The 14,998-nt window shown below is 41.0% G+C and overlaps 1 long non-coding RNA gene, 1 other non-coding gene and 1 pseudogene across 2 annotated transcripts; 1 reads left to right on the top strand and 2 right to left on the bottom strand.

The window, feature by feature from the left end:
- LOC102695046 (zinc finger protein 721-like) overlaps positions 1-14,998 on the top strand; it is a 1,154,024-nt pseudogene that overhangs the window by 73,219 nt on the left and 1,065,807 nt on the right.
- On the bottom strand, positions 2,641-2,712 carry trnaa-cgc (transfer RNA alanine (anticodon CGC)). The gene has a single exon. It is a non-coding gene; the product is annotated as a tRNA-Ala (tRNA).
- LOC138242940 (uncharacterized) lies at positions 9,103-11,072 on the bottom strand. Its single transcript, XR_011191819.1, has 3 exons — positions 11,022-11,072; positions 10,800-10,914; positions 9,103-10,234 (listed from the first exon to the last, which is right to left on the bottom strand). It is a non-coding gene; the product is annotated as an uncharacterized lncRNA (long non-coding RNA).

Here is a 14,998-nt window from a genome sequence, read left to right as displayed (position 1 = left end):
GACGACATCGACTTCGAGAACCAAGCCCTCGAAATGTACTCATTTTTTATCAACAGAGGATATCCCAGCAGTGTGATTGACAGGGCCCTTGCCCGAGCCAAAAACACCCCCCGGACCATCAACCCGATCAGGAACTCCCGCTGTAACAACCGCATTCCCTTGGTGCTTCCTTACCACCCTAACACACTTCCTATCCCCAGGACCATTAACCAGAATTTTTCCATCCTACAGGATGATCCCTCCATTGGGGCCCTCTTTTCTGATCGCCCTATCATCTCATATCGCCGACCACCTAATCTGCGTAACCTCCTTGTTCACAGCTCCCTTGACCGCCCTCAACAACCATCCACACCAGGCACTTTCCCTTGCAACAGAGCTCGCTGTATCACCTGCAAGTACACAGCCACCACCACACTCATTCAAGGCCCCTCAGGACAATTCCGGATCACCCAGACAGCATCTTGTACCTCCAGCAACCTTATTTACTGTATCTCTTGCAGTAAATGCCCAGCCATCTACATTGGAGAAACAGGAAGGAGACTCGGAGACCGCTTCAGAGAACACGTCAGGGCTGTGAAGATTAAAGATCTCTCCAAGCCCATTGTTTCTCATTTCACCTCTGACGGCCACGACCACACTAATCTCTCCGTCTGTGTTCTCAAAGACGGTTTTCCGAACTCATACATCAGAAAGACCACCGAAACTAAAATTATTCTGCAGTTAGGATCACACATTCTCCCTTCCCTTAACGACAGATTACTGTTCTTTTAAATTTTCTCCATTTATTGGAAGTTTCATTTCACACCTCTCTGCACCCATTCTGACTTCACACCTCTTGATTGGCCTCTCTTTCTGTCCCCTGCTCCCGCCTCTCACTCCTCCTCCCTCCCAACCTTTGTTCTCCCGCTACTTTACCTTTGCCTACTGCCCTGTCTCTCTCACACCTGAAGAAGGCTCCACGGCCGAAACGTTGTGTTCTCTTTCTTCTTTTTTTCAGCATGGAATAAACCTATTACTTGTTCCTTTGCAGCCTACGCATGCTGACGCAGCTACCCACCTGAACTACTATCTGTAAAAGAAGGTGAAATTTTAATAAAATTGGTGATTAAAAGAAAACCACAACTTGTATGATATTATCTCTTGATATCGAAGACCAATTGAAGGATTTGAAGAAACTATCAAAGAAACAACAGCAATAGCAGATGTTTGGGTTTTGAACCAATGATTACACCTCAATAATCAATTCGTCCTCAAAAAAAGAAGAGACAGGCATGTTTTGAGCCTCATAATGATCCTCTTCTGGATCCACAAGAAACGTGTTTTGGATGTACTTATAACTTCCATCAAAGAGAGATCTCATCAGTTGCATGCAATTGAAACTTTTGACTTTTTGGATGGTATTGAAAATACTTTTTAAAAATAAAATAAACAATTTTCCAAAGAAGATCTCATGAAGTATTGCCAGGATCTATTCTTAGCGTTTGGTAGTGATAACACTGCTGATATTGATGGGGTAGAAACGTACGATGCGTTGACAGGATTTCTGAAGCGAGAAGTCCTAGAATGCCGCCTATAAATGAGCTAGGATTCATACCAAGAAATACTTTTTGTTTTCCACCCAGAAGGCTGCTATTGCATTACACATCTTGTGAAGATTACCAGTTTTGGTAGCTTCTGGGCGTGATTTTCCAAAACCGAAACTAATAACAAAATTATTTAAGATGCACCATGTCCAAAAATTGTAAATCGAGACTAGTATTACTACAGAAGAAAATATTTAACTGAAATATCAATTAGACTATGTAAGTATAAAAAGTAGAACAATTAAATTTATATAACTTATTTTTTATTCTTATTAGAAATGGGCTCACACACCGGAAGACACTAACGTTTATCTTTGTTAGAGTGTGTGAATAACAGTTTAACCCAAAATGTTTGTAATTGTGATTTTGTTAAAATGCAATAAATCGTCTATCAGCAGTAAGAAATTATTAAGAAAGTAAGAATTTTTTTTATTTCACAAACAGTAAGACGTGAAGAGAGTTTACAGTTCGTATCCTTCGCTTTGTCTTAACTTAAGCGTTCAGGATCCAAGCCCGTGTGTGGATGGTTGTGTTTCTTGAATCTCTTGTAATCATCAAAAGTCGTTGTTTAGTCCTTCAGTACTTTCTCGAGTTGTACCATGGATATTATAAACGATTAATACTATTCATGCTCTTTTGCCTTTTCCTTCACATACGGAAAAAGTTCCAAGTGTCCTTATGGCTGTGCTCCACATCTACACGAGAGCACCTGTAACAGTACAGGACACGCAGTGAGGAGTTCGCGCAGCTTTCAGTTTAGTGCGGAGTCCAGAGGGAGGACTCGCTCGCTGAATGATTTCTCAAGAAATCCCGGGTGAGATTTAACAGGTGATTTCTTCAACAGCCACGACAAGTGTGGAGACGTTCTCTGGATTTCCTGAATATGACGTTAAATTAGTTCAAATCATTTGTTGTAGTTAACAGAACTAAATGCTAAACACTGTAGCACTTCGTGTGTGACTGAACTTAATTGTGTAAACCTGGCTCTCTATGAACACCGACAAAGAGTTCTCACTCAACAGAAGATTGCGATGTGAGCACAATAATATAAAGCACGTGGAGATGCCAGGGATTGAACCCGGGACCTCATACATGCGAAGCATGCGCTCTACCCCTGAGCTACATCCCCAGTGGTGGGTGCTCATGGAGAATGCCTGCAATTTCCCACTTTCGTGTTTCCTCTACTACAGAGTAAATTCATGGGAATGAAGAAATAAGGAAGGAAAAATAATCGCATTGAAGCTTCCAGAGACTGGGCAAAAACGAATCAGTTATTTTTATATCCAGTCACACGGGCGACGGTGGTTAATTCCTCAACAGGGGAGTGCTTTTTTACCACCTTACTCTACTGTCTTTCAATTCTGTTTTCTTTGAAAGCTTTTTGCATCTTTTAAGTGCTCTCGGTTAAACTACGCATAGAACAACAGCAGTACTGATGGTTTTCATGGACCGATACACACTTCTTCTGTACAACTCCAGTGATAAAGCCCTGTCTGTAAATATTGTAGAAGAACGAAAAAGGGCGAAACAACGCTCCAACCACAGGAATGGTAACCAGAAGGATCGTGTTCTTATTTAATATGTCATTTTGAGATGCCTTGTCAACGCAGACAGGCGTTAGAGCTGAACAAATAATTTATAGTGGTGGTTGTAAACATGGAACATGTTATTTCTATACCAGGAAGAAAGGAGCAGACTCTTAAACTCTTTAACTCTTAAGTTAAAAGAGACAAAAACGACACCTAATCACAGCTAACATTAATTAAAATGACATCACAACAAAAGAGCAGAGCCTTGAGTGAATCAAATTCGTTTTCATTGAATGTCTGTGTCTTCATCACTTTCACCGGGGTAAAGTTAGCTTGAAGTTCGAAAACGATTTTGGCACGTCTGTAGCGTTTTTATGAAACAATTGCTTTGTATATACAATTGCTCTGTGTATAAAGTACATTGTGAATGTTCTCACAGCCTTCAGTTTGTCTTTTTATTCCATGTACGAATATTCTTGTGTCCATATCACATATCATATAACACAGAACGCCTTCAAACCAAATGCATTTTAAAGACCACGACTTTGGAAATTTTCACAACCCCTCCATAAACATATCAGTAAGCTAATTATTATTTTCTGACACTCGGGGTTTTGATTGATGCGCAATTACGCACCATCTGGAACACTGGGGGACCGCTGTATACATACATACTGTAACGGACAGTTCTTTCCGGACCCTATGCGGACGACACAGTCCGACGGAGTGGGGAAACACTAGGGAAACGTCATGCAGGAAAACGGGGCTGAAGACAAGGGGGCGTGTCCAAGGTGCGCTGGTGCACGGGGGAGGTGTGGCCGAGGCGAACAATCCAAGAGAGTAGTCCTTTAGGAATATGCAAAACAGAAGGGTAAGTCCAAAACCAGAAGATCCATCAGATCAAGGAATTAAAAACCACGAAGGCCGGGTCGGAACCGGCGGACGGGGAACAGGAACGGGAACGGAGGTTAAAACCTTAACGGGACCAGGCGCTTCCAGGTCCCGGACTCGCACGATATGGAAATCGGATGCAGAGTCCGGATGAGCGTCAGCGCCTGGCTTTTAAGGGGGAACGGGAATAGGGATCAGGTGCAAACAATGGGAGGGAACGAGGAAGAGCTGGGGCTCCCGTAAGAGGAGGGGTTAGCGATCGTGACACATACGTTCACAACACAGAAATACTGCTCAATAGAGTTTCATGTGAAAAACCCATATATGACCATAGGAAACAGAACAGCAGTTTCCAATTACCCAGACTGTCAGCACGGGAATAAAGCTTTGTTTTATTTCTGAAACCCTTTCTTTATTTCCTGTTTTCATTCTGCATGAAAATTCCTATTCTTTACTCAACAGCTTTTTAAAAACAGCACCCATGATGTTCAAATCATGATGTCCATGATTGTTTACACAGAAGACTGGCAGAGCTTTGGGTTGTGAATCTCTTCTTCTCATGGTTTTATTGAATGTGGCACTGTGCACTAGGATAGGGGGATGCTGTTCACAAGCCAATAGCATTTAAACCACAGCACCCACAATGCTGCAAGTGTTTTACACACTAAGCAGGTCCCCTGACCTTTCCCAGCCTTGCTTTGGGTTGTGAAAGTGTTCTTTATTTTTTTATGATTTTTTTAATATAACACTACAGGTAATATACTGGAATAGGGGGGTCTTCTTAATACATGGGGTACATGGGGATAGCGCCTTAAAAGGTGGCTTCTCAAAGCTCTTTACAGAATGACAACAACAATAAATAAAAATACACAAGATAAAACACAATTACAATATATAGAGGAGACCGTGGATGGTGGTACTAAGAAAAGCAGAGGGGTGAAGAATGGAACCAGTTCAGTAAAGGCTTTTCTAAAGAAGAGGATTTTGAGTCTGGATTTGAAGTAGTTTAGAGAAGGTGACTCTGTGATATCCTTGGGGAGAGAGTTCCAGGGCTTGGGGGCAGAACAGGAGAAGGCCCTGTCACCCACAGAATGTAGATGGGCTTGGGGAACAGTTAGGAGAGCAGAATTAGAAGAGAGAAGGTTGCGAGGTGAGGAGTAGGGCGATAATAGTTCAGACAGGTACTGCGGTGCCAAGCCATGCAGAGCCTTATAGGTGAGCATGAGAAATTTAATGTGCATTTTTTCCCCTCTGTAACAAGAAACGTGTGCACTCTGAATTGAGTGGGTGTCAAATTTGTAAACCTGAAATTATTTTTTATTCATATAGTCATTAAGATCCAAAAGACTTGGACAGAGATTCAACGAGCCCAGGCATAGAGACTGAGTGTCGAGCGAGCAGGAGCGGTGAGGAAGGAGACTGCGAGAACATACATATAGATACTTTACACAAAGTACAGACAGTGCATCAAGACAATATACTGTACAAACAGTAGACAACGTACAAGTAAACAATGCAGACATGTAAACAGTGACTGCAGATGTGCGGAATAAATAAGAAATTAAGGTAGATGTTTGTATTAAATTAACGGCATTCGAAATGTTGTAAAAAGAAAAGCAATTTGTTTTGTAAAAAAATGAGAGATGATTTTTATTTTATACAGGAAAGGTGTGCATGTCAAGTTGATCTTTTCGGAGTGCACCATTTGAAAATATAAATTGGAAGTTAGTTTGGATAACTCCTGATGGATATTGTATTACAAATAAAGTTAAAAAGATATCATTTAAAATTGTTCATAGGTTTTATCCAGTTAAATAAGTACTCTCTAAAGTACTTATTTAAGCATGAGCAGGATGATTTGTGCATTTTTTGTCGGGCTGAAAGGGAACCTTTGGTACATTTAGTTGTAAGGTGTGTGTTTGTGAAGTTGTTTTGGACGGACTTGCAGAATTTTGTTTGTAGGCATTTAAAGGTGTTTTTTTAGGTTTAAGGACTTTGATATTGTACTGTGTAAGATAACTTTTTTAAAAAAGCATTTATTTATAGCAAATGTATTAGTCATTCTTAGTAAATTTCACATTCATAAAATCAAAATGGTCCAATAATACTCCCCTTTTTAGTACTTTTCAGATGGAGTTGAAATTTAAATTCTATAAAAATCAATCAAATAAAGCAAGGAAACATTTGATATATGTAAAAAATATAATTTACTTCGTTACCTCTGGCAGTTAATTTTTTTTTCTGTTCGTGTTTTTTTTTTCTTGTATCCATTTCGGCTCCTGTAGTTGTATTTGAAAATTATTTACACATTTAATAAAAATAAAATAAAAATGTCGGTCGTATACGTTACACTATAATATAACGCAAACATGTATTCTGGACTATTTTTTTCAGATTATTATTATTTGACTAATATTTTTTTGGATCATAGCAACGGTCACTAAGGAAGTTCATTTGATAACCCGGAAGTCCTCTGTTTGACCACGTTTCGCTTTTTGTGTTCAAACCCACGTGTTTACAGCCACTGCAGCTGCAGAAATAGTTTGTGTTTTTCAGATCGACTCTGAAAAAAATGGAGAATCTATTGCCTAATCTGGAAACTGGGGCGCACTCTTTCATGGAGATTGTTCTTAAATCGATCGTGCAAGAAGTTTCGGTAGTTTTCCGAAACCGGACAGATGATTCCGAGAAGTCGATTGAAGAAAAACTCCACCGTATCTCCCAGGTTCTGGCGAGACGGGTCTTGATTAAAATCATGTCTGTCGACAATGTTTTCGGGGCCGAAATCGCGCAGATGAAGCAGGAAAACGAGCTTCACTGTTTCATGGAGGTTTTGCTCAAATTGTTCGTATCTGAAGTTTCAGAAGTTTTCCGAAACACAATGTCTGACTCCCAGGACTCGTTTCAAGACAAACTCCGCAGCGTCTCCCAGATCCTGGTGAGTCGGGCCGTGATTAATATCACACAGTGTGTGGAGGACAGTTTCGGGACAGAAATAACGTGAATGAAGGAAAACGAGACCTTTAAAGTGTGATTGCAGCTGTGGGAGAAGGAGTCGGGAGCAGGAGATCAGGGAGGGACAGATCATGTTGGACCACCGGGGTAAAGTTAGCTTGAAGTTCGAAAACGATTTTGGCACGCCTGTAGCGCTTTCACGAAATCTCTTAGAGTTACAAAAACACTTGCTTTGTGTATAAAATACATTGTGGATGATTTCTCAGCCTTTACTTTTTCGTTTTTATGACATTTTTTTGACCAAGCATGAATATTCTTTTGTCCATATCTCCGCAATGGAAGCACAGAACGCCTTCAAACCAAAAGCATTTTAAAGACCATGACTTGTGGATATTTCCACAACCTTTACATCAAACTATCGGTGAGCTAATTATCTTTTTTTAAACCTCTGGTTTTTCATCGATGCGTAATTACGCACAAACTGGAACCCGGGGGACCGCTGTGTGCACACGTTCACAACCCGAGAAATACTGTTCAATACGGTCAATATGACCATAGGAAGCAGAACAGCGCAGTCTCCAATTACCCAGACTGTAAGCACGGGAATAAAGCTTTGTTTAATTTCTGAAACCCCTCCTTTACGTCCTGTTTTCATTCAGGTAAGGGTCAACTATATTGACAATACTAATGACAGCAGGAAGATTTAAATATTATTTTCTCAGCAGCTTATTAAAAACAGCTCCCATGATGTTCAAACCGACTTTTTACACAGAATACTGACACAGCTTTGTGTTCTGAATCTCTTTTTCTCGTGCTTTTATTTAATGTGGCACAATGCACTGGGATAGGGGTATTCTGTTCACAAACCAATAGCATTTAAACCACAGCACCCACAATGCTGCAGGTAAGTGTTTTGCACACTAAGCAGGTCCTCTGACTTTTCCCAGCTTTGTTTTGGGTTGTGGAACCTTTCTTTATATTTATTTTATGATTTTGTGAAGATTACACTACAGGTAATTGTAACGGACACGGACTGGAATCCGTGTCAGATCTTGTAGAAGACCCTATGCGATGCGGTAAGAGCTGGAGAAAACAGGAGGCATGGTAAAAAGGAACACACAGGGGTTTAATAGTGCACAAAATAATAGTGACAGTCCGTGAGACAGTGTACGGGGAAGACAAAACGTCATCCAAATCCAAACGGGTCCAAGGGCAGGTCAAAGCACAGTCCGAAAGTCCATAAACTGGAAATCCATCCTGGAACGCGACAAAGTTAAAATCCCCGGGAGGGGGGAGCACACAGACAAACGAAACATGGAGGACCAAGGGTGACGGGGCGAGATCCTCCAGACCCCGGGCTCAGGAAACGGGAGGTGTCGGGGATGAGGCCTATGCCCTCAGGAGACGGACGTAGGGTTTCCTGGTGCTAGGCGGGCCTCGCGACATCTTTCCCTAATGATGAGCCCCGAGGACTGGAGGAGCTGGTCTTTAAATAATAACGCTAACAGGGTACACCTAGAGAGCTTAATCATACGAACAATAATGAGAGCAGTGGAGCGCCCTCTAGGGAGGGATGTCGGGCGTGACAGTAATACACTGGGACAGGTGGGTCGTCTTCATGGCTCAATAGCATTTCAAATACAGCACCCACACTGCTGAAACCAAGTGTTTTACACACCAGACAGGCCCCCGAACCTCATACAACCTTGCTGTGGCTGTGGCCCCTTTCTTTATTTTTTTTATGATTTTCTGAAGATAACACTACAGGTAATACACTGGGATAGGGGGGTGCTATTCAGGAGTCAAAAGCTTCATCACAACATCTGAAAATTTTAGATTTCACATTCTTTTTTTTCCCATGTTTCGTTTAGTTTTTTCCTAATTTCACATTTTAAATAAGCTATATCTGTAATCACAATGAAGGTGTGGTATGCAGTCTTGATGATGTGACTGTGTAACCATCAGGCACGAAGGAGAGAAAAACAAAAAACTCCAAAGGAGAAAACAAATCTCTGGGGGTCCGAAGCCTGATGGTTGACCTCCCCTCCAGGTCCTGGCTGTGTATGACAAGTAGTTACTAGAAACAGTTCACATGGACAACCATGCAGATTAACACGGTGAATTCTATTTCATATATTATGTGAGACTAGGTGTTAATGTTGAGTGTGTCCCATCCACTGGGTTGAGCAGTACAGGATCTTGACTTTTGTAGGCTGGGTTCCTTGCTTCAGAAATCCAGGAGGATCCCTTGTCATGGGGGACAGAGCTCAATATCAACCAAAGGCACCGAAGAGAGAACAGTGGCAGGCATGGTGTGGAGAAAAAAAAAAGGGTTAGACACAGAAAAAACAATTGCAACGTGGTTGTCTACTTACCCACTTGATATCTATGTTTCTGCACCTCCTAAAGAATTAGATCACTTGGGATAAAGAAGACTACAGAGACGATGTAGAAGACTACAGCATTGTTAAATATGCTTGTAGGTATGGGGCATCCTTAAAAAGGTCTGACATATATTTCCACAATTTAGGGGCTGTGTGCCTAAATGCTCTGCTACGTGCTTGCTATTGTTAACGTAATCTGTTCATTGATCTAGACAGCATCCTACAACTACCTTAACCTTACTGTAAGAAAAGTATCACTTTGGTGTCTAGGCTGTTCTTTTTCATGAGTCTCCACTCCTGGAGATGTACATGGTACGATATTGAAAGCCAGTGGGGTTCGGACTTCGATGATGCAATTGTGTTTTATTGTTCCGGTTAGAATCCTTTTAGCACTGTGCCCTGTCTGAAGGTAGATAGAGTACTGTTTTGGAAACCTAATAAAAAGGAATCACCCTAGATACACTTCTATTTGACAATTTTATCTGGAAATCTTTCACATAAATCATGTCATGGTGACATACTGTCGTTTTACATTTCTTTGCACTACTACAGTGATGTTAACAGTGTGTAGTGATCATATTTAAAAGGGACTGTGTTGTGTCATGATTAACTTTTTTACTGTTTTCATACAGACTTTGTTTGGTTTCTGGCAATAGATAACAAATGGTTTCTAGTGATTTTGTGTTCTAGTGTTTTTCATTATTGTTTGGCAAAGTGTACGAAAGTTTACTCTTACCCAAGATAAATTTTTGGGGGGATATTGAAACTTGTACTTACGTGTCTTTTGGAGGTGAATTCTGCTGAGAACACGTTGACAGTCTTCTTGAGTTTCCAGCATGTCTTTTATGTAATGCTCGGGAGTAGGGGGTGGATGCTCACTCATCAACAGTGCCTGAAATATAAAACCGTAAGAAGGGTTACGAACTGCAAAGGATCCAAGGAGTATAAATGGGTCACAAATCAAGATCTAGGTATTTGCACAATTTGCCAGATCTCTCTTAATCAAACTCCTTTTTTCTTACTTTGTGTTTTTACAGCAAGACGTTATATTGTTTCTGTGCTAAATGGCAAGCTCTTTTAGGTGTTCATGGTTGTGTCTTTGTTTCTATACTATTGGAAAGAAACCTAGTAAGTGATTTGATGCATCCATGTCTAATCATTAATCTGACACAGTAATTCTATCTTTGAGATGCCTGTGTCATGTAATAATTTGCACAGATTATCAGTAATCTTTTATGTGTGCCTTCTTTGGTGTGTTTTTTGAAAAGTTATCTCTAATTTATAGAACCATTAATGCCAGAAGACAAGCCTGCAATCCAAACTTCTTAACAATAACAAACAATTATAACGTCCACTGAAATATGTCATCCTACTGTATGTTTCTGCTGAATCTAAAACTACATGTCCTGCTTAAAAAACCCTTTCATAGTGATAGTTTGCATGCAGAGCATACTCACCAAACTGGGGTTGGCAAAATGTACATATCCATGTTACTTCATTCTTTGCGCTTTCATACTCTTCTTTTGAGATGCACAATTCATGGAACCAGTTTTCACAACTGTCACACTGAATCTACACGGACAGTAAACCTTATATCAGTTCAGCTATCACATTTCACTGGCATGTTTTGTTATTATGTGCTTACATTACACATACAGATAGAGATGATGTTCACTTACCCAGTTTGTCTGCCGCACTGGTGTTTCTCCACACATCAGGCACATGTCCTGGAGAAGAGCTATAATAAACATGCCAAATAGACTGATTTTTCCAATGTTATCTACAGATCATTGTTGCATAATTGAAGACAGTTTGATAGAGACCTTTTCGTATGCACTTTCCTGATTAGGTGTTCTACTGCTTCTTAAACCGCACATTGTCATGTCTCAGAATACTCCTGTCAACACCTGTTACCCTTTTTTGCGTCAGCCTGTGTTGCTATGATTTTAAGGGGGCACATGATAACACACCTATCATGTTTCAGTTTGCTTTGCTTCACTATGGGCAATTTAGACCCACACTTTTCCCAGACAATGGTTGTGTCAACCACGACGAAGGCCAAAGTGTCATTGAATTTTAACTGTGTGAAATGTGATTTAATTAACTTTTCATCACTGTGTTATATAGTTACAGAGAGATTTATTCCCACTCATGATTACACCAGTTGTGTAGTGGTTCATTAGGAAAACCTTCTTCCCCAAGTCCATGGATTCTTTCGCTACTTGAAAGTAACACTCAATGGTCTTATGGAAAAAGCAAACACAATTGAAGAAGATGTGATTTCACGCACTCACACACATTTGATTACACAAAAGCTCAGAAACCTTAACAAATGCATGCAATCAAACACTTTCATCTTACCTCGCCTATGAGCCACTCATCTGGTTTCAGAGACACAAACTCCGAGTGTCTGAGAATATATGTGTCTGCACTGTGCATGGATGGCAAAACTGCAACCACTAATTCACTCGGATTGATGTTCCAAAGGGCGTGTACCTAAAAAAGATTTACCAAGCCAAAAGCATACACAAGAGATCACTGGACCTAACATAATGAAAATTGAGATTACACACCACAAGTATAACACAAGTATGTCAACAAGTATAACAAGTTAGAGAGAAACGACAAAGAACACCTACAGTAGTAGAAGATGACATTCATAAGCTCTGAAAAAGAAGTGAATGTCCACACAGAGAAATATTTGAAATACAAATCCTACCTTCTTTTTGAAATCTGTTTTCTCTTTTATAAGTTTTGAGATGGGGCGTGTATCACAGTGTGGTGTGATCACTTCAGCCATGCCCACGGCAGCTTGCTTGGGTAACACTTTCCTTTCTTCTTTGTGCTGCCATTCTTTATATTCTGTGGTTCCTGCTTTCCCCTGCTGTACTTGCAGGCCGTTGCTGTCATCTGGCGATTTTTCATTTGTTTCAATATTTCTATTGCTAACTTTTTTTTCCTGTGTTCTCATTTTTTTGGGGATTGGAATTTTCTGTGGTGCGCTGTAGAATTTATTTTTTGTTTCTTTGCCTACACCTGGTGCTCTCTTTGCCCATTGTTCCTGTGCATGTTCATGACGTGTCTTAGTGGTGATCAATGGAGCCGTCAAAACCTTTTTGGGGAGAGCATTTTGGATTATATGTTCTCTGTACCGGCCTTGGAGGGATTGTCTCATTATCGTAATAAACTCTGCTGGCCTCAGTTTCCTCCTGTGCTGAAGTATTGAATGCTTGACAATGCCAAACCAGGTCTCAACATGACAATTAGTGGCTCTTGTTTGTGCTACCTCTGACATTGATATGTCTTTTTTGCTGTCTGAAGCATATCTTGCCAGGTCACCCAACAAAATTCCACTCCACAGTGGAAATAGTGCTATGTATCTTTGCAACAGAAATCTTATTATGTCTTCACAGAAATAGGGGTTCACATTGTGTTGTGTCCCATAGTCATCATGTCCTTGAGCTGATATGCTGTCTTCAAAAATACTGTTCACACAAATGCTCCGGCAGTTGTTAGGGTCAGGTGATCAGTCCTGGATTCCAGGCCAAAGGAAAACATCCGTACTTCAGGATGGGGTTGAGTATTTTAAACTAGGCTCATCACTAGGCTCATGCAGTTATGTCACATGATGTGGCTGTTTACCCTGTCTACGCCACAGGCCTTTTGTAGTTTAAGGGTATGGAGTTAGTATACTTGCTCCAGCTTTGTGTTTGGGAAATCCAAGGGATATTGGTTGTTTTTTATAGACAATTCAACAATGTTCTGTTTTTAAGACTTTGTACCATACACCGATCCGCCCCGGAGACCCAAGTGATTCTGGTTTAGGTAAGCCAAGGGACAATGATCTTCACGTTACCAGGGGGACAGTGGGTGGACAAGTCTCCCCTAAACAATGTATCTTGTCAGATTATGATGTCAGTCCGTTTAATAATGTTGTTGAACTCCCTTCAGCCAAAATACAGAGGAGCCCAGGCCCAGAATGTTACACATACTGACAGAGAGTGATCTCATTATGTGTGTCATGATGGTGCTGTCTGGCTGTCCTGCTGGTCTGGATGAGGGGTGCGTAGTGTGGTGCAGGTAATTGTCCCATCCTGCTCTTGGTCCAGCTTGGAGGGTTGCACCGATTCTGAGTCTTGTTAGCTGGTATGGATTGGTTTGGGGGTGTTGATACCAGAGTGGTCCAAGAGGGGGGTGCAGATGTCTCGGGGGCATTCTTGATTTTCTATGACTTCACGTTGATTCTGTTGGTTCTGAGTGTCTTGGTTACATACGCTTGTGTGTATAGATGAAAAAGCTATTGAAGAGCACCTCATTCATCTCGGTGGAAGTTCCCATGTTCAAAAAATCCTAAAAAGAGAATTAAAGTTTCACACAACAAAGCATGACTGTGAAAGGTCAGGAGGCCTGCCTTGTGTGCACAACACTTGATTACAGTCAAAAAATCATGAAGCCATGAAGACGACCCACCTGTCCCAGTGTATTACCTGTAGTGTAATCTTCAGAAAATCATAAAAAATTAAAGAAAGGGGCCACAGCCACAGTAAGGTTGTATGAGGTTTGGGGGGCTGTCTGGTGTGTAAAACACTTGGTTTCAGCAGAGTGGGTGCTGTATTTGAAATGCTATTGAGCCATGAAGACGACCCACCCGTCCCAGTGTATTACCTGTAGTGTAATCTTCAGAAAATCATAAAAAATTAAAGAAAGGGGCCACAGCCACAGCAAGGTTGTACGAGGTTCGGGGGCCTGTCTGGTGTGTAAAACACTTGGTTTCAGCAGAGTGGGTGCTGTATTTGAAATGCTATTGAGCCATGAAGACGACCCACCCGTCCCAGTGTATTACCTGTAGTGTTATCTTCAGAAACTCATTACAAAATAAAGAAAGGGGCCACAGCCACAGTAAGGTTGTATGAGGTTTGGGGGCCTGTCTGGTGTGTAAAACACTTGGTTTCAGCAGAGTGGGTGCTGTATTTGAAATGCTATTGAGCCATGAAGACGACCCACCTGTCCCAGTGTATTACCTGTAGTGTTATCTTCAGAAAATCATTACAAAATAAAGGTTCCATAACCCAAAACAAAGCTGGGAATAGTCAGATGACCTGCTTAGTGTGCAAAACACTTACCTGCAGCATTGTGGGTGCTGTGGTTTAAATGCTATTGGTTTGTGAACAGAATACCCCTATCCCAGTGCATTGTGCCACATTAAATAAAAGCACGAGAAAAAATGATTCAGAACACAAAGCTGTGTCAGTGTTCTGTGTAAAAAGTCGGTTTGAACATCATGGGAGCTGTTTTTAATAAGCTTCTGAGTAAAGAATATTTTAATCTTCCTGCTGTCAGTAGTATTGTGAATATAGTTGACCCTTACCTGAATGAAAACAGGACGTAAAGGAAGTGTTTCAGAAATCAAACAAAGCTTTATTCCCGTGCTTACAGTCTGGGTAATTGGAGACCGGGCTGTTCTGCTTCCTATGGTCATATACGGGTTTTTCGCATGAAGCCATATTGAACAGTATTTCTCGCTTTGTGAACGTGTGCACACAGCGGTCCCCCGGGTTCCAGTTCGTGCGTAATTACGCATCGATGAAAAACCGGAGGTTTAAAAAAAGATAATTAGCTCACCGATAGTTTGATGTAAAGGCTGTGGAAATATCCA

The sequence above is a fragment of the Lepisosteus oculatus genome, chromosome 14 (assembly GCF_040954835.1).
Source record: "Lepisosteus oculatus isolate fLepOcu1 chromosome 14, fLepOcu1.hap2, whole genome shotgun sequence".
NCBI classification, from domain to species: domain Eukaryota; kingdom Metazoa; phylum Chordata; class Actinopteri; order Semionotiformes; family Lepisosteidae; genus Lepisosteus; species Lepisosteus oculatus.
Note: the sequence above shows the minus strand (reverse complement) of the source record. Positions and strands in the feature narration are given on the sequence as shown.